This window comes from Zeus faber, assembly GCF_960531495.2.
Source record: "Zeus faber genome assembly, chromosome: 8".
NCBI classification, from domain to species: Eukaryota; Metazoa; Chordata; class Actinopteri; order Zeiformes; family Zeidae; genus Zeus; species Zeus faber.
In genome coordinates this window covers 7332967-7341874 of record NC_137195.1, presented here as the reverse complement: position 1 = coordinate 7341874, position 8908 = coordinate 7332967, and positions in this window count along the sequence as shown.

The window sequence follows — 8908 nt, the reverse complement described above, 5'->3', positions numbered from 1 at the left end:
TCACAACTGGGGCCAGTATTTACTCGTCTTGGATGGGGATCTCTAGCATGATGTTTAATATACAAAATAAGATGTCAGACACGTTTCACATTCACTCAGCTTCAGACAAGACAACTGTCGAAGTACTAGGAAAAGTTCAAATCAAACTATAGGCCTATGCAACCCGAAGAAACCGAAGAAAGACTTTATATGACAGTTTATATATTCATTTCAGATGGGATGCCTCTCACCGAAATGACACGGCAGGCAGATAAAAAGAAAAGCATTTCAATAATTTATTGTCATATGTTATTGCTCCCCGATTCCACAATTAGCTCGCAGCATCAGAGCTATAATGCACAGCAAGTGTCCCAGATGAATCACATAGTTTACGACGCAGTCATTTCAGATATGCTTCAACATATGCCGCCTTCTCATGCTGGAATGTTTCGGGGTACGGGCGGAGCAGATGTCTGGAGATGGGGCTCATCATGGCGATGGCATGTCGACCTTCCAGTCGGAGTTATTTTCAGTCTGAAAGCCTCGTACTTATTTCTTGCGGAGGGACTTTTAAAAATCCCCGCCCTCTCCCCTCTGTCTCGCATCCGCAGCAATAAGTAATTATGGGGAATTCCACACCACATTTCAATGCACAAGTTGTTTATTTCTTTAAAAGATGAAAGAAATGGGTTGCAAAGTAAGAGTGAATCCATCATTTATTTTATTTTATTTTTATTTTTTTAAAGCTGGCATGGATATTTTTATTTTGAAGCAGTATATGACCTTAATGCAGTGTTTTCTTTATAAATACAAAAATGAAAAAAAACATTTTTTTTAGGGACTGGTATCAACACACATTCCTTTCTTACATCTTATATCTTCCTCCATATTTGCTCTTCCATACTTATATAAAAATATTTTACCATGTCTTTTCACTCCATTTATCTCCTTAATCTTAAGATCTCTGTTTTTCACTCCCTTTGTACACTCACAGGGATGTTGTGTTTAGTTTGTGACGTTCACTTTCCAACATGATGACGTGAGACTTTGTGCTTATTTTTCCAATGACCACAATGTGACACATCCATGGAACCGTTGCATTAGTTCATGTAAAAAGTAAAGTACTGTAAAGTTGAGGAAGACATTATCTCTTGGCCCAGGACAGAGACAACTTCTCCTCCACCCGCTCCATGAAGGCACTGTAAACCTCCCTTCTTCTGCTGTGTATCTGAAAAAATATTTATAATATACCATCAATGTGTTGTTTATGCAGTAGCCATAATGGAATAGAAGCTTAATTTAAAGATTGCCTGTATGGTTTAGAATTTGAGTCATTGGATTTTACTTTAAATGCTTTAATTTACACTTAACTTAAAATGATTCAATTTGTCCTTTTTTGTTTTCGCAACTTTAAACTGAGAAATTCAGATGCACATTTCAAGTTGAGGAAACCTTAAAAATGTAGGGTTTTCCAAATGAAAGCAAGCAATTTAGCAATTATTAAGCTTATTTCTTTAGAGAGAAATCAAAATCTAATTTCTGAATGACAGCATTATCAGCCATGCAAATTTGTTTGGTCAGGTAGCCTTTCGACAATGCTTCGAATTCCCATAACGGCTCTAGAACACAGGAGGAGTAGGCCTATATGTAAGGGATCATGTGCAACCCGGTCATTATCGCAAAATAACCCCAGAGAGGGTATTATTTAATTTTGCAGTAATAACCAGCTGGCTGCATATTATCTTGCTTATTACTCAGTGGGTTGCTAAATACATAAATATATTGACACATAATATTGATTTGTAATTATTGTAAATATAGTATAACTAGCTTGAGAACTTTAATGTATCTTTGCATTAATTAGTGCAGTGCCCGTTTAAAACATTCATGATCGGAATGGGCCGCACTATTTGGAGCGGCTGCACTGTTAAAAACGGGTTGCACTGCGGACGTAATTGACTCAGTTGCAGAGCCCTGAAGCCCTGCGAGCTGAGTGGCTTGCTGTTCATTCGGAATGTATTAATATTACACGTGTCGCGCGTCCAAATTGCACCATGTATCACACTGCACGTCCTTGGGTCCCCAGCATGACACCCGGAAGCAGATCTGAAGCAGATCGGATGAACAGTTATTGAGATAATCAAAGGAAAAGACAGACAGACGGACAGACAGACAGACAGACAGACAGAGATTCCTTCCTTTGTATTTAGATTCAAGTCCTTCCATTGCAGTGTCTCTGCAGCGTCACAAGATGGCGCCACTAGCTAGTGTTGTTCAATACTAAATAACAGATACATGTAAGGTAAAAATACAGATGCATTTGATTCCCAATAGTGTATATAATGAAAACTATGAATAAACACTTTGCATCAAGATGCTGTACTTACTGTATAGGAGGCTAATTTGGGAGGCCAGGGCAGTTTGGGGAGTATCAGCCCCGGGTCCCATCTGGGTTCTGCAGGTTTGTAGGTGTCCATCCTTGTCTTCACGTCCCTAGAACTACGGGTGGACACTGTACATCTGGTCCCAACTGGAAATGAGCAAATAGTGTTTTAATTTCACATACTAACCCATCAGGTGTGCGTATGTCTATGCAAAAAAAACAAAAAGCACATTTTCCAAGTATTTGTTACGGTCAAAACCATTTCCAAACTATTTGAGAACGTTTACTGATGTCTAGGTGCTTGGATTTGAAGTTCAGGTTTCCAGGATCCCTATTCCAGGATGCGGTGACTATATTGGGAAGGTCTTCATTTAGCTGTGGGAAATAATTAAAAAAAAAAAGAGAGTGCTTGCGGGACAGTGCTCCTATCGCCATCTTGTGTCGAAAATTATACATCACAAAATTTTTTTTAAAAACATTGGACATATCTACACACGGACAATCCAGGAAAGAAGGAAAAAAGTCGCTTTCCGGTCATCGCGCTCTGTGTTTACCACTCTCCTGTGGGATGATTTTTCCCACTCCCGACGGATACATCTGGAAGAAAGACGGAAGAAAACCAAGACGTTCTACTCACCGGTCTAAAGCTGTGCGGTTTGGCGTTCCTGGAAGGGCGCGTGGGGTATTTTCCGAATTTGACAAACGTCAGCTGGGACTGAAGAGCATCCGGCGCCCTGCGCAACGGGATGACCTTGGCCGGTTCTGCCACTTTGTTTATCTCAAGTAAAAACTTTGGGAGAGACTGCTGGGCCCTCTTCCTCGGGTCGAGGATCTGAGCCGCCGGCCGCGGGCCCCCTCTGCTTCTTCTTCCCCGGGGCCCCGTGAGGGACCTGTAGAGCTTGGGCGAGAGCTCCGGCGGCTTGACGCTCCACGCTCTGGCCAAGTGCTGACTCGCGGAGAACAGAGTCTTTCTGTCAAAATAGTTTGGCGACAGATGCAACTGACTCATGCCGCTTTGACCCATTCTGAACGGTTTTGGTTCCCAGGGACCAAAGGGGGGGGGGGGAAAGGGGCCTCAGACCTTCTCGTCTGGTTTGGCCCTCACCTTCAATGTCCGACGTCCCCCGGTGTGGTAGAAAGGTCAACTCCGGCCGTTTGATCCGCTCCGTCTCTCTCTCTCCCTCTCTCTCTCTCTCTGTCTCTCTCTCTCTCTCCCCGTCTCTCTCTGACCCCCATCGAGGGGGTGAGGGCAGGCTGGGGTGTATTGGAACGGGTTGCTTAGTAACCGGCGTCGGCAGTCTTTTACATGAAGAATAAAACGGAGGGAATTGAGCTCAGCGGGACGCCGGCAGAAACCTTAAACAGGAGCTTAGCAACAGGAGAACAATGTGCCCTCATTCCTCACGCAGCTCGGAGCACTAATCACCTTTTTTTTAAAATGGACTGTTATTTGACCTTTTAAATCAATCGGTCAATCAATCTTTATCTGTATACAGTGGTTGTTTATTGTTTATTTTCATTTTGTTGTTTATTGCCAAATTTACCAAATATCGCCCTTTTTTTTTTTTTTTACATTTTTGTCAGCTCCCGTAACAGCGTAATTTCCCTCCGGGGATGAATAAAGTATTTATCCAATCTATTTGATGTTATCTATAAGGACATAGCAGAAAACACACACACACACACACACACACACACACACACACACACACACACACACACACACACACACACACACACACACACACACACACACACACACACACACACACACACATGTTTTTACGATACTGTACATTACTGTACATTAATTCCCTTTTTTTTTTTAATCTTTATAATTATTTATTTCAATTTCTTGATTTGTTTGACATGATTTATATTATCCTTATATTTATCCCCAACAGACAAGGGTTGCACAGATGTGTGTGTTGCAGCCGTGATGTGAGGGAGTGTGAGTCCAGAAGGTGGCAGTGGTACGTTTCTCAACTGACGGTTTGGCCGCAGCCGGTATGAAAATTTGGGTCATTCTTTCTAGCCCGACTGCTGAGTTGAGGCATTCGCTGTTGAAACGTCTGATCGTTATTATCGAGAGTTATTGGTATAGAAAATGGGTGAAAAAAAACAAAACAAAAAAAAAAAAACTTGCCAATAAAAGGGATAAAAGTGTGCGATAAACTGTAAGCAGCAGGCCTACCGCCGTGTATTTTATTATCACAAAAAGCGTTATGCAGGAGCTCCCACAGGGAGGCGCAGGCTTGGCACACAGACACGCTAATACCTCCTCCAGATTCTGAGCCGCTCTCCAACCAACAGCTGTTTAACGTCAGCCGGAGCAAAATAGGACGTTTTGCAGGGCGAACCTCCCTAAAAAAAAAAACACAGAGTGGTGGAGCGGAGGGAGGAAGGAGGGCTCCGCTTATCGAAACATAGCACGGCATAGCATGTCCGATGGATAAGAAACGCTGCCCTCGTCCCCTGCGTAGAAGCTGATGAATACTTCGCCCGAAAGGGGAAAAAAACAGCCTCATCGTCTCATCATTCAAACCTCAGCGTTGCCGTAGTGAGGCGCCACGCCGGGTTCTGCGGTTGAAGTGTGGGGCACATCTCGGCGAGGGACGCCGCTGTTTTGCGGGGGTCCCAAGATAAGCCCGGGAGGCCGCTCTCTTATGAAAACAGACCCCTGCAGGCGGCCGCCCGCCACAGAACGCCTGGACGTACCGCCCCGCCGGGACGGCTGAGGGGGGCCGGGGCAAGGCGGCCGGGCAACCCGATCCGAGGCCGCGGAGGCCCCCCCCCCCCCTGCGGAGAAGGCCGACCTCCCTGGCCTCATAAAGCACACGGCCTCTTAGGGGGGCCGACCTTCCCCCCCCCCCCCGAGCTCCAGGTCGGGGAAAACCTCTCCCCATTGTAGCGGCTGACATTTACGGCCGCCGCGGCCTCGGGGACGGGGCTGGGGCCGATCCGATTAAGAGAGGACCTTGAAATGAAGCCGCTGACCCGGTGTCGGTGGGCGCGATGACGCCCTCTTATAGGCGGGAGATCGGCACAAGGACGTCTAATTGTGCTGCTGTTTGAAGACAAAAGCAGACAAGTCGTGCAATGGGAGCTCGCCACACCTCTTCTCTTCCCCCTCCTCCTCCCCCTCCTCCTCCTCCTCCTCCGTCTGTCACTCGCCAGACGAGGAACCGAGATTCAACATCTGTTTTTATCGTTCTGTTAAAACAAAATATCACACTGGCAAAACCCAATGTTCTGCCATTCCTGCTGACTCCATCAAATCCCCCTCCCCTCTGTGATTTTTATTTATTTAATTTTTTTTTTACCTTTCTGGGTCAGAGGATGTTGTGCAATCAGGACAAATAGAAAATATTCACTAGGAGCGATGTGCGGTGCTTGACTCTTGAATTGCAAAAAGTTTGGGTGTTTTTTTGTCATCATCCGTGAGTTGGTGGTTGCTTGTTTTTTCGTGCATGTGCTTGGAGTCCTCTGTGGATGTGGACGTGATCGTTGTGATTGAGTTTGGGCCCTGGGAAGCCAATGCATTTTGTTAATACTATTCCACCTTAAACAGACTACACAGAGCAGCATTTCAGTCGAGTTCTACTTCACTGGCTCATCTGGAAAGACCAGCACTCCTGAGATCTCCCACAGCAGGGGTGGGGAGCCTCAGGCCCGCGGGCCTGTTACGGCCCCTCCAGTCTCCATCACGCCGCCCGCCGAGTGTTTCCTAGATCTGATACAGCCGTTAAATATTTTTCCCCCATTTTGAAAAAGTAGTCCGTCACAATTTCATTAACAATTTGCGAAAATAAAAAAATAAAAAGATGAAACCGAACCTTAGGAAAAAAACAAAAAAAACAATCAATTTTTTCCCGTAGTTTATGGTAATAACAATCTTGAAAATGAACCGGCTCAAGTACGTGGTAATCTATGCATTTTTAATATCACATCAAAATGATCAATTCATTGTTTGAATTGATCAATTGTTTATAACATGTTGATCGCGTGAGTCTACGGAGTAGAGAGAGAGCGTGAGAGTGAGACAGAGAGAGAGAGAGAGAGAGAGAGAGAGAGTATGTGATAAATGACAGAATGAGTGGGAGAAAGAGAAAAGTGCAGCAGACAGAAAGAGGTCATGTCTGAACTATAAATCTTGGGACAACTTTTTACAGCAGGTACCTCCATGACCTCCGCTGACCACGTCACAACGCAACCACAGCTTCCGGGATGAGATCAACACATCAACACTTTCAGGCAGGTTGGTTCTGCCACGCCATTCTAAAGTCATTTACTCCGGATATTCAAAGGGAGCGAGTTATTTCACTGTAATTTGGTAACCCCACGGCCGTGTTAACACATGTGTACGGTGTTTGAATTCCAATGTAGCCGCGTAAAAATGTTTTGTGTTTGGTGCCCTATTTACCTGGTATATTAATCTGGTAAATCGGATCCGAGGAGTGGGCGGGTGCTTTTCCCGTCATGACCCACGTGCCCTCGATCTATTCGAATGGGATAAAATGGCATAAATTAGCTCACATATTGGGGTTAAAATGAGCTTTTCAAAGTTGAAGTTTAAGATCAAGTCCAGAAGTTCAAATAAACCCCATACCACAGTTAGAGTCTGGAAGGGCTCCACAAGCTCCCATTTAGTGAGCAATGGGATAGAGCCCAAATGTAATAATATGTATAAATCACACTCTCATTTCCTCAGAATTTAGCGGACGATAAAGATGGTGGCGTAAGAGAGCAAGTGGGAGTGGGAAGAGAAAGTGGGTTTGATTTTATTTTACTTGATGGCAATTCCAGGCCCCTGCCAGGTTGATAGTTTGGGAAATTTACGAGGGGAAAGGTTGTTCTCCTTCTTTCTCTGCCAGGAAGTCAAACAGATGAGGCTCCGGGCAGGACAGTCGGCCCGTTTCCCCCGTGTTGCACAGGGTCCTAAAAAGCGTCCAGGGACCTCTCAGCGGCTCTCGTACGGTCACTCGGTGATGGCGTCTGCACAAAATACTACCATCGAAGCCGCCTTTTTAATTTGAAATGTTGGCTATGAATAGTCACGATTCCAGATGTGCAGTGGGATAATTTTACTGCTCCAACAATTAAGGCAAAACATATGAGACATCTGGAAAGGAAAGCATCCATAAGTATATTTACATACATATTTCAATTGATTTTGGTTATGGGTTCCATTTCCCAAACCTTCATTTTCTTTTCTGCTTCCTTTAATAAATCCCAGGCATTTCTTCACCAAACCACAAGGACATTGTCAAGTTTCCTCGACATTTTAGAATCAGTACAGACCCATCACTTAAGTCCTTACACATTTTTTAACGTTAAACTTGTTACATGTGTTTTTAAGGGCTTGGAATATGAGCCTTGGGAGTACAGTCCACAACCTAAAGGTGGGGGAGAGGGATTCCAGCTCCTGGCTGTAGGTTTTATTGCAGGGTGAAGTGCAGTATGAAAGGAACTGCCCCAGAAAAGGCTGAGGCAATTTCCCCGAAAAAATACTTGACCATCTGTTTTAGTGGTTTGAAGTGGATGGTGACTAATGTAATAGTCCTATCACGTTACTGCTCAGCCAACTGGCATGACTGCCACCCGGGTTTTTCAATTTAAAACAAAAAGAAAAAAATGAACCACAGATTGTATTATTTGCAGGAGCCAATTTTCCATTTTGAGTATACTGTACGTGCGTTGGGATACGTTAACTTTATCTGAATGAACCCAAAAAAATTGATAGATGTCGTTGCATTACAAAATAAAAAGAGCTGCTGAAGTCAAAGGTTTTACTGTGTCCAGATCCTAAAACAATTACTGTTTAATGGCTTCTTGAATGATATGAGTTCCATTATATACTGCAAGATACAATATGTATCATGCAATATGAACTGCAATGCATGTAAGATATACTGTATAGTATAATGCAATGTATATGTCATATACTGCATACTGCAATGCACATAGCCTGTGCATATGAACTGCAATGCAAATGTGATATAAGCTGCAATGCATATATGCATATATCCAATGCATTTATGAATATATGCATTGCAGTTGATATATATAATGAAATGCACATATGCGTTGCAAATAACACTGAAATGCATATGTGCATCGTAGTATATATAAATATATATATATATATATATATATATATATATATATATATATATATATATATATATACATACATATATATATATATATAAATATATATATATATATATATATATATAGAGTATATATGCATTAGTGTACAAATTGCAGTTGCCAGGGAATGGCTGCAGATAAGGTGTACCCTGATGCTCCTCCTGCCGCTCCTGCAGCAGCAGCTTGAGCTCAGCGGTGCAGTCTGGGCTCCCTGGTCCCGACAACTTCACCAACTGCTGATCTTTTGTAAAGGGACTCACTCTGGTGTTTCTCTGTGGATTGCACTCTGCCGGATTTTACTCGGGCTGCTGGATTTACCTCGAGGGGGAAGCACAGGGACTCCAGTTCTGTCATTTCTTGAAAGCTGCGTCTTGGCTGCAGGACGATGCGACC